Below are 11,378 nucleotides of genomic sequence, written 5' to 3'. Positions count from 1 at the left end.
AAGACAATAAATAAAAAGTATAAAACTACACGTTGCAGGGATGGTGGAATTTGTGTCATCCTTGAGGATTTAAAGGATACAGAACATCTTTCATATTTCCCTTCATCAGTTTGGTCCCTGCAAAAATGAGATTGATCCTGAAGGATGACAGTAGACCATGGCAAATATACCGTGCACTAGTCCCAATTGCAGCCACTGTGCCAGCCAGATATATACTTTTGCTAGAAACAAATATTATGGCCTCAGACACATAGTATGCAGCTATTGATTGAATGAATGTATTCTTTTCTGTTGTAATCAGAAAGTAGGATCAGAAATAGTTTGCATACATTACCAACAGGCAACTAGCTACATTTATAGCTTTTGCCCAGGGTTAAATTCTCCTGCCCTTTGTCAGAATTTAGTCCAAAGATCTTGAGCATTTGGTCATCTTATTATATTGAGCCACCACATTGATGAGATTATGCTACTCAGGCTGAGTGAGCAAGAAATGGTCAGAATGCCAGAGGATATGTTCTAGGACACAAGAGACAACACCTCTGAATTTCAGGGGCCTACAACATCAGCAAAGTTTTTAGGAGTCAGGGGTCAAGGGAGTGTAAGGGTAATCCATCTAAAACAAAAGAACTCATTACTGCATCTTTCAAATTATTGCATTTAACCATGCAGAGGGAGATCCAATGCCTGGTAGATCCTTTTGGATTCTGGAAAAAGCTTCTTCCACACCTGGAAATACTACTATAATGGGTGTCCATGTAACAGGTACCACACAAGGTTGTCAGCTCTGAGTGGAGTGCAGAAGAGGAAAGGGCTCTGCAGCCAGGTCAGACTGTGGTGCCAGCAGTCCTGTGACCCTACAGTCCCCAGCAGTGGTGGGAAAAGATGACCCAGGTCCCACTGAACTATGAGCTACTTCTGCTGCCTGAAAGCTTCATACTCCTGTGTTCTAGGGAATGTGAGGTGATAGGAGGAGTCACGGACTCAGCAGAAGCCATTGACCCTGGTATCAGGAGGAGGTAGGGATGCTTTTACATGCCAGGGCTTGGAGAACTAAGTGTGGTACCCAGGTGATCCGTGTGGCTGCCTCTTGGTACTCCCTTGGTCAACTATGATGCTAAGTGCACAACTACAGCAATCCAGGTCTGAGAAGGACACAGTGACTAGGAACTCAGACTCCTCAGTGGATGAGGATCTGTGTCCTGTCACCTATTTGGCTTCTGAGAACAGTACAGGTGGCAACTGAGGTTGAGGGTCATCTAGAACAGAGAGTGGAGAAGGGGCTGATAACTACTGGTGGTTCCAACACCATTGGGGATGGGGCCTGTCATTTATCCCACTAACCTCCATCTTCTAAGTCTCCCTGGGAAGGGCCCTGGCATCTCGGAGGAGGACTTTCCTGAATAAAATAAAAGAAATGGATCTGAGTGGTTGCAGAGTGTGGACTCTGGTTAATAGGAGATTTGCCACCCGGATCCTCCTTCAATGAGGACTTATTTCCTGGGTCCTGGGAAATGCTGTTAGCAGACAGCTTGTAAGAATCAGCTCCTTCAGGGTTTTCTTCAGCTACAGAGAGTCACCTTGTCCTTCCTCGGGCAGCACATATCTAATGGCAGATCATGATGGCACTGTACAGCATTTCAGGGTTCCCTAGGTCTTGGCTGAGCTTGAATGGGCCTGAGTTACACCTAACTTCTTACTGCCCAGTCCTGCTTCTGTCCTCTTCCTTCCAAACTTGTTAATCCAATGGGTTCTTTGAAAGATAAGGAAAACTGGAAATGTCACAATGCCTACTTTTCTTTTTTTTTCTTTGTGGGGAAATGTTGATGCCTAACGTGGAAAGACTGAACTTTCCATTAATCAGTGTTCAGAGATTTTAGGAGACCAATGTTGAGAGATTTCTACTCAGTGGTTGGTCCCCATTTCAGACATAATTTTTAGGATGAGATCAGCTGATAAGGATTGGCATCCCAACTGGGATTCATTCTCAGCCAAACCAGGGTATAAAAGGACGTTATCTTAGTGTTCCATAGCCAACAGGACTCCATTTGTCGGGGAGAGAAGGTGAGCTTCGGAACAGATATGGATTCAAATCTTGGCTCCTCTCTTAGTGGTTGGGCAAGATGTTTTAATTCTCTTCTTCAGGTTTCTCATTGGTAAAATGAACAAATCAAACCTTTCTTGAAGAATTGTAGGAATTAGCCATGGTACACAAAGCCCTTACGGTATCTGGTAAGAAATTAACTCTCAACAAATGCTTTCTTTAAAAGTTTATATATTTATTTTTAGCTCCTTCTTTCCATTTTTTAAAAATTTTTATAAATCTAGCCTCTCCTTTCAGGGAAGAAAGCAATTTAATCAATACTTTTCTATTAAGATTTTAGGGACAATGTATCGGCTCTTCCAGGGAAATTGCATTTTTATAAAGGAGGAGCTGTGATGTCTGAATAAAGCAGTAGCATGTGGACAGGAGGAATTTGGAGGGGACAGGGACCCTCAGATTAAATCCTGTAAAGGAAAATATTCTTCACGTCTGGGTAAGGTTAGCTCTCTCTGCTTTCAATGAAGAGGAAAAATAAAACTTTCCACTTAAGGAAGACTCCCCCTCCTCCTTCCCCACCACCATGTTGAGAAGAGTTTGCCTACATCTTGCTTTTTCAAGTGGGACAACTGAAATATCTTCTAGCTATTTGTTCCAGTAGTTCAATATATATTCTTGGTTATATCAAATATTTGATATTTTAGGAAATCAGCCTTGTTAAATTAAAGTGGGTAAGATGGCATTTTAAGGTCACCTTGGTATGATCAAACATGATGCTGACATTTACAATCCATTTCCATTGCTTCTCACATGTTTCCTTGTCAGTTAAATCCAGACTCTTCAAATTTAAAGGCGTTTCAAATCTAATAATGCAATTATAAATATTGTACCTGAATCGCTAACTGCCCACTGATTTCCATGCTAGTTACAAAATCTTCATATGGTCCTTTTCCCATTATTTAAAAACAGTTTTGAAATGGTTTTATTGTCATTTCACCTGCATAAATATAAATAAGTATAAAATATTAAATGTTTTATATACTCCTTAATGTTTTATATATCCCTTATGGCTTTTGTTCCTATCAAAACAAAAAATAAATCTGCATATCATAAGAAGAAAACTACAAGTTAAGACATATTATTGGAGGTCCCCAGAGACCTGGTGGTGCTCCGGAGTAGGGTGCATGCACCTCAGATTCCACACCCTCGCCCTACCCCTATATTGGACACCTCCCCCGCCACCGCAAGGTTCAATCTCATCTAGTCCAGCAACACCTCTTCCACCCTCATCCAGTGCTGTCTTGGCCACAATCTGTGATTCCATGAGTGGAAGGAAAAGTGATCTATGTCTCTTACCCAAATTGCTCGGACCAGACCCAGCTCCCAATGTTATAGGAGAGGCAGGGGAATTCCTGCCAAGCACCTTGAGTGAGAGGGGCCCTAACGTGGGCAGGGCCAAGGTCCAGCAGGGGTAGAAGGTTTCTGCTCTACCCCTGCAGTCCACCCCCCAATTTTGCCCTCTTATCCTCTCATCTATTTCCATACTGGAAAATAGTTATTCTTAACTTCCCATGTAGGCACCCTGTTCTTTCTTCCCTATTAACTTGAATGACCTGTTAGACAGACAGATGGTCCACAAGGATGGTTGGACAAGGACTTTTACTTCTTCTTCTTCTTTTTTTTTTTTTTTCTTTCTTTCTGAGTACTTGGGATTGAGCTCAGGGGCACTCAACCACTGAGCCACTTCCCTAACTCTATTTTGTACTTTATTTAGAGACAGGGTCTCACTGAGTTGCTTAGCACCTCACTGTTGCTGAGGCTGAGCCCCTGGGATTACATGTGTACGCATGACTTTTGTTTTTTATTTCATAAAAATATTTTAAAAATAAGTAAAAAACAATTAAACTAACTTTCAAAAAAAAAAAGAGATGTTACTAACAATGGTAATTTAAGGTGATAGAAAACAGAGTTTCATGGAAAGCATGTTGTCAAATACAGGATGAATTTAGGCACAAGTGCAATGGCACCATTTGGTTTTGTGGGCTGAGTCATGACTCAGATGGAGGCATTGCTATTCCAACTGCTGTGGAACTTTCACCCCACAGTCTGCCATGTCACTGTCTGCCTTCCTGTTGAAAACATCTTGGAAGGATGAAATCTACCTCTAGTCACGACAAATGTCAGTGTAGGCACAAGAAATTGCATGGGGAGGATCAGGTCAAATGCAGAAGTCCAGAGGATGCTTAATCTTTACAAACACTTACAAAATACAACTTGGAAGGGCTGAGTCTATATCCAGTCCTCTTTGGGAATCCATAGATCCCTATTTAAGAAATTTTCATCTGTAGAATGTAAATCAAAATATAATTCTTTTGGGGTACCGGGGATTGAAATCAGGGGCACTCGACTTCTGAGCCACATCCCCAGCCCTATTTTGTATTTTATTTAGAGACAGGGTCTCACTGAGTTGCTTAGTGTCTCGCTGAGGCTGAGGCTGGCTTTAATCCCAAGGTGCTGGGATTATAGGTGTGCACCACCTCACATGGCAAAAATAATTATTGATAGGATTTGCAGTGAGAAAAATGTGAGGACAGTCACTGTGATTAGGAAAGTAAGTTTCTTTTGGATAAACTGTTGGAAATGCTTGAAAAATAATTTAATCACTACTTTTCTTACTATGGCAATATATATAACAAAAATTACTGTTTTCTTTTTTTTCATATATTTTATTTTGTTTTTGTTTTTGAACTGGTGGTTGAACCAGGGGTGCTTATACCACTGAGCCACATCCCCAGCCCTTTAAAATTTTGATTTTGAGACAGGGTCTTGCTAAGTTATTGACAGTGGCCTCCAACTTGGCAATCCTCCTACCTCGGCATCCTGAGTAGCTAGGATTACAGATATGCACTAACATGTCTGGCTCACAATTTGTTCTTTGGACTATTTTATGAATTAGTTTTGGGGCATTTTCATGGGATGGGCAACCATCAACATGATTCTCTTCCAGAGTTCTTTTTATCTTCCCCAACTGAAACAACAATTCCCTTATGATCAGTCCCTCCCCATCCTACTTTCTGTCTCTATGAATTTGAATAGTTAAGGAATTTGTGTAAATGGAATTGTACCATATTTGTCCTTTTGTGACTGGTTTATTTCATTTAGCATAATGTCTTCAAGATTCAGGTTGCTGAATGGGTCAGAATTTCTTTCTTTTTCAAGGCTGCGTAGTCCCATGGACATATATACCACATTTTGTTTATTGGTTCATCTGTCCATGGATGGTTGGGTTGCTTTCACCTTTTGGCTATATTAAATCATGCTACTATGACTATGGGTATTCCAATATCTATATCTACGCTGCTATGGTTTGGACATGATTTGAGTATTTCTCCCAAGGGCTCATTACTGGAAGCTGGGTTCCATTTGGCAGAGTTGTGGTGGTAGAGCTTCTAAAAGGTGGGGCTCTCCTAGAGGCTTCCCTCTGGGAAGGGATGAATGCTGATCTCTGAAGTGTTTGTTCTCAAGACAGTGAGTTGTTTCCATGTGACTCTTTTCTCTTTCTCTGACAGATTCCCATCATAATGGCATTTGCTGTGTTGTGAGGTAGCCAGAAGGCCCTTAGCAGAGGCCAAACCAATGGGACCACCTAGACTTGGGAGTTTCAGACTCCAAAACTGTGAGCTAAATAAACCTCTTTTCTTTATACATGACACAGTGTTAGGTATTTGGTTACAGCAACAGAAAACAGACTAAGACACTATTTCACCTTTTTGAGTATATATATCCAGAAGTAGGGTTACTGGATCATATGGCAATTCCATGTTTACTTTTTTTTGTGTGTAAATAAACACGGTTTTCCATAGAGTCTGCACTGCAATGCAAAAGTTTCCTTTCCTCTACACCCTTGGCAACACATTATTTTCTACCAGATTTTTGCTTTTGATAATAGCTACCCTAATCAGTGTGAAATGGTATTTTATTGTGGTTTTGATTTGTATTGCTTTAAAGGCAACATCTTGTCATGTGCCTGTCAGCCATTTGTAGAAATGTCTATTCAAGTTCTTTGCTCGTTTTTTCCTCTTTTCTTTATTGGTGCATTATAATTATAAATAACAGTGGGATTTGTTACAATATATTCATATATGAACACAATGAAACAGTATAATTTGATCAGTTTCATTTCCCAGTACCTCCCTTTTCCTGTACTTTGCCATTTTAACACTGAGTTGCTTGCATTATTGAATTGTAGAGTTCTTTATGCATTCTAGTTATAATTTACTTATCAGGTATATGATTTGCAAATATTTTCTCCATTCTGTAGGTTGTCTCTGTACTTTGTTGATAGCTCACTGTGTTGATAATGCCCTTCCATAGCCAAAGTTTTCAATTTCAACAAAGTCCAATTTATTTATTTTTCTTATTTTTCCCCATAGTTTTGGTATCATATCTAAAAATCCCTTTGCTAGAATACACCCAAGGTCATGAGGCTTTTTCTATGTTTTCTTTTAAGAGTTTTATAGTTTAGTTATTATGGTTAATATTTGATTCATTTTGAGTTAACTTTTGTATGTAGGATAGGTTTAACTCCCTTTTTTTTTTCATATGTGGATATCTGGTTTTCCTAAGTGAAAAGTCATTTGGCCACATAGATGAGAGCTTATTCTTGGGTTTTCTGTCCTCTTCCCCTGGTGACTATATCTGCTTTTGGGCTAGTGCAGTGTTTTCTTGATCACTGTAACTTTATAGTAAGTTTTGAATTCAAGAACTATGAGACCTTCAACATTGTTCTTTTTTTTTTTTCAAGATTGTTTTGTCTACTCGGGGTCTCTCATGTGAGTTTTTTATTCCTCCATTCTGTTAATGTGACGTATAATATTGATTGGTTTTTGTATGTTGAAATGTTCTTGTATTCCAGAAATAAACCTTAGTTGGTCATGTTATTAAATCCTTTAAATAGGCTGTTGAATTTGGCTTTCTAGTATTTCATTGAGAATTTTTATATCAATATTCATTGGGGATGAATATTGTAATGTTCTTATGGAATCTGGTTTCAGTATCAACATCAGGCTGACCTCATAGAATGAGTTAGGAAGTGTTCCTCTAGATTTGATTTTGGAAGACCTTGAGCAGGATTAGCATTTCTTTAAATGTTTGATAGAATTCACTAGTAAAGTCATCTGGTCCTGGGCATTCTTTTTGGGAAGTTTTTTTTTGACACAATTCACTCTCCTTACTAGTTATAGATTTGTTAGGATTTTCTATTATCCATGATTCATTTTCAGTAGGTATTGTATTTCTAGGAAATTGACCATTTCATCTAGGTTACCCCCCCTTTTTTTTTAGTGTACAGTTGCACATTATACTCTTAAAATTCTTTATATTTCTGTAAAATAGGGAGTAAATTTTGGATTTTATTTCTCATTTTATTTATTTGAGTCTTTTTTTTTTTTTTAAATTTAAGTGTTTATAGCTCTAACGTCCCCTATTACAACTTGGCTTTTGCAATATCTCATAAGTTTTGCTATGATATGCTTTCATTTTTATTCATCTGAAGGTACTTTATAATATTGATTTTTATTTCTTCTTTGACTCATGGACTATTGAAGATTATATTATTTTAATTCCCATACATTTATCACATTTTCAGTTATTCTTCTGCTAATGTTTTTATGACCAGAAAAGTTACTTTGTATGATTTTAATCTTATAAAATTTATTAAGACTTTTGGTGGTTTAATGTATGATATAGTCTGGAGAATTATCCATGTACACTTGAGAAAATGTGCATTCTGCTAATGTTGACTGAAGTGATCTGTCTATATGTATTAGGTCCATTTGCTTGAAAGTGTTATAGTTTTTTTTTATTTCCTTATTGATCTTCTGTTTAGTGGTTTTATTCATTATTGAAAATGGTGTATTGAAATCTCTATTAATGGAGACCTGTTTATTTCTCTCTTCAATTCTGTCAATATTCCCTTCATTTATTTTGGAGTCCTAATGTTTGATGCACTTGTGTTTATAATTATATATTCTAATGCATATATCTGTATATATGCACTGAATAGATATAATGATATACATGCAATGATATATGTAATCATAATATTAAAATATATAATTAGTATATGTTTTTGTACAGTGGAAGGGGTAAATAAGAGTGCCACAAAATTTCCTATCATTTGAATGCTGCTTTTTCTTTATTGAGCATTTGCTTAGTAGCTTTAGATCTTTGGTTTCCAGAGTTTCTAGAATGTTCTTTTAGTCATTCTGTAGTTTATTTAGTGTTTCTACAGGGAAACCATGGTCTGGAACTTCCCAGTCTGCTGTCTTGAGGATGTTCCTATTCTCTTTATTTTTAGCAAGTGTTTGATTTTTGGCTTTGTACAGAGTTTTAGCCATTCTATCTGAATAGTATCTTTTCTGGGAGGAAATCCAAGGAAGATTAGGTGATGTATACATCTACCTTCAAAAGGCATTTTCCCGTGTTTACCCTTTCAGATCAATCGGTTTAATGAAGACTGCCTAGTTTCATCTGAGAGGGATTTGGGATGTGATGCCTACTTTGGTTTTTCTGGGAGCAGAGGTGAAGAATGATCTTCATGAGGTTTATGATTCCCCACAATAAGCATAAGGAATTTCCCCCCATGATGGACATGAATCTTCTAAGTAAAATGCTTCCATGTACAATAGGTAGGTAAAACAGGGAGCAGCTATGGGTCCCAAGATTCTGTCCTCACCTGCCTGCATTTTGCCAGAAACAGATCTCATTATTGAAATCCACATTTTCATTTGTTTTCTTTTGGGAGAGTCGTAGGAATTGTTATTGTCAAAATGAAAGATCATAACAAGACATGAAAAAGGAATTGTTTTGGTAATTTTAGACTCCAGGGTCTCTCTGAAAAGGGCAGCTTCTTATGTAGACAAGATAAAATCCACAACAAAAAAATAGCATTTATTTGAGAAAATGTGCAAGATAATGAATGAACATGTATGCCTGAGGAGAAACAGAAAAGCAGTTTTTCTCCTTTTTTTCCTCAATAAGCTGTGTGTTCAGTGATGAGACTTTGTCTTGGAGAAAAATGGAAAAAAATTTGAACACTTTGATGCCTTCCTACCCCTGCCTCCGCCCAAATATTTCAGACCTTGACCTGAATAAGGAAATCAAAATTGATTACTATTAGTTTCACATGAAAAGTAAGGCTACCATTTAATTGTAAGAACTATTTTCTTTACTTAAAATGATTTAGCATTGATTTACTTACACTAAAAAAGTAGACAAAATTTTTTCCCTTAGGAAGTTTCAACAAAATTGGAGTTAAACAAATCTTAATGTGAAAGGAAGGATATGCAGACCAGTGTTCACTGTGGGACTCATATAAGAGAAGCATCCCTCCAACAGCAGTGGCCTAAGTTACCATGTTAAGAACTAGCTGCAGAGCTGAGAGGGAGGGTTGTAAGTTCAAAGCCAGCCTCAGCAATTTAGCAAGGCCCTAAGTAACTTAGTGAGACCCTGTCTCTAAATAAAATATAAAAAAGTGATGTGGTTAAGTCCCTCTGGGTTCAATTCCCTGAACCAAACACAACAACAACAACAAACCCCAAACAGAACTAATTTCAGAACAAAATGATTCATCACATCCACCAAAAGCTTCAGTTCAGCATAGGAAGAGGAGTTCTTGCTAAGCATATACCAGCATATTCCAGCATAGTCAGGGGGCCAAGGTTGTCCAAGCCAGTCAGGGAACACCTGCCCTCCAGATTTGTCAATGTGCATTTTGATAGTGGTAAAAGAATTTAGAAGCCTGGGTTTTGGAACAGCACAAACAATATCTAGGAAGAAACAATCAAATTTTGTTAAGGGTAAAGGATACAAAAATAGACAATGAGGTTTCTTCTGTATCACTGAGAGATGCTGGGATTTTAGTCTAATATTCAGTTAAGGCAGTAGAAAGTGTGTTCTTCCACACAAGAAGGACAAGATGTGTACCAGTGTTTTTCAAAGACCAATTATGTCTCCAGCACTAACCTTAGTTTAAGAGGCTTTGAAAATGTTAAATCCATGGTGAAAAAGGAGTGAAATATAAGACATCTTCTATCCAGAGTCCCCGGAATAGAGAGCGCTCTAGAAGCCAGTGGATATGGGCACATTCAAGTCATGAGATCTGAGATTATGGGTCCTTGGTGATTGTTTCTTTCTTTTTTTTTTTTTTATCGCTGGAATATCCATCTTGAGTGGCTTGAATATTCCTTGGTCTTCGGCCATTTGGGTAACCTGGGTGTGGACAGTTCCATTGGAGAAACCCAGGGTGGTGAAGCCTTTCAAATCATACTTCTGGAGAGATTTTTGTCCAATGAGGCTCCATTTATCTGATGAGTTGGCCCTCATCCTCACTTCCAGAATCCATGGTGCTACGATTTGCACCACACATGGCTGTGAAAGAATCAGAAGCCGTCAGCCTCTGGACTTCTTGGGGTTAGAGTTAGGGCTACTGCTCAGAGTGGACTGGGCGGATGGGGTCTTCTTTTCCTTTCCTTTCTCTCTACTCTGTAGTGTTAGTAGGTAAAGTGCTCTGACCACTCAAATGTACTTGGTCTCTTTTAATGTTAAGATCCTTGTTGGGTGTGTATCCAGCATCTCTCAGCCTTAGCTGTGGCTCAAAACCTAAAATGCTGTTCTGGGTCAGAGAGAATACGTAGTTTGAGCCATTACCACTGGGACCTTGTCTATACTCTCAATGGTCAATGATAGGGTCATGGCAGGAAGGAGATACTGACTTTTCCTTCTTACATCTCAGTGAGGTGCTAATATTTATTCTCTGGAATCACTGGTTTCTAAGGGATACTGCCTGTCCTGGATGGAGGAAGAGTAATGGGCATAGGTTTCTCTATGACACTGTCATAGCTGAATGCCCAACAGTATGGCCTGATGGACAGGGACATATTGCTTAGAGGCCTACTAGTCTTAAAAGCAGGTACTCAAAGTTAGTGAAAGACTGGGGTCCAGGTGTTTTTTTTTTTTTTTTTTTAAATATTTTTAGCTACAGATGGACTTAATGCCTTTATTTATTTTTAGGTGGTGATGAGGATCTAACCCAGTGCCTCAGATGTGCAAGTAAGCACTCAACCACTGAGCCACAACCTGAGCCCAGCTGTTGTTTCTGTGTAGAATTCAGAGCTGAGTCTCTACTACCACGATGAAATGATGTGAGAAATGTGGTGATACACAGATGCTAATGAGAAAACTTGTCCAGTTGCTGCAAAATAGCAAGGGAAGAGTCTATACAGAGGTCCTGTTCTTCTGTTGCTGGGGAGCCACCTTCAGCCTGAGCTCTGGCACTAAA

The 11,378-nt window shown here is 38.6% G+C and overlaps 1 pseudogene; it reads right to left on the bottom strand.

Annotated features, from left to right (window-relative positions):
• Positions 1-10,159: 10,159 nt before the first annotated feature.
• Positions 10,160-10,977, bottom strand: LOC143383215 (putative monooxygenase p33MONOX pseudogene; annotated as a pseudogene).
• Between the last annotated feature and the right edge of the window lie 401 nt (positions 10,978-11,378).

The sequence above is a fragment of the Callospermophilus lateralis genome, chromosome 18 (genome assembly GCF_048772815.1).
Source record: "Callospermophilus lateralis isolate mCalLat2 chromosome 18, mCalLat2.hap1, whole genome shotgun sequence".
NCBI classification, from domain to species: Eukaryota; Metazoa; Chordata; class Mammalia; order Rodentia; family Sciuridae; genus Callospermophilus; species Callospermophilus lateralis.
The sequence above is the reverse complement of the archived record's forward strand: the minus strand, read 5'-3'. Positions and strand labels throughout refer to the sequence as shown.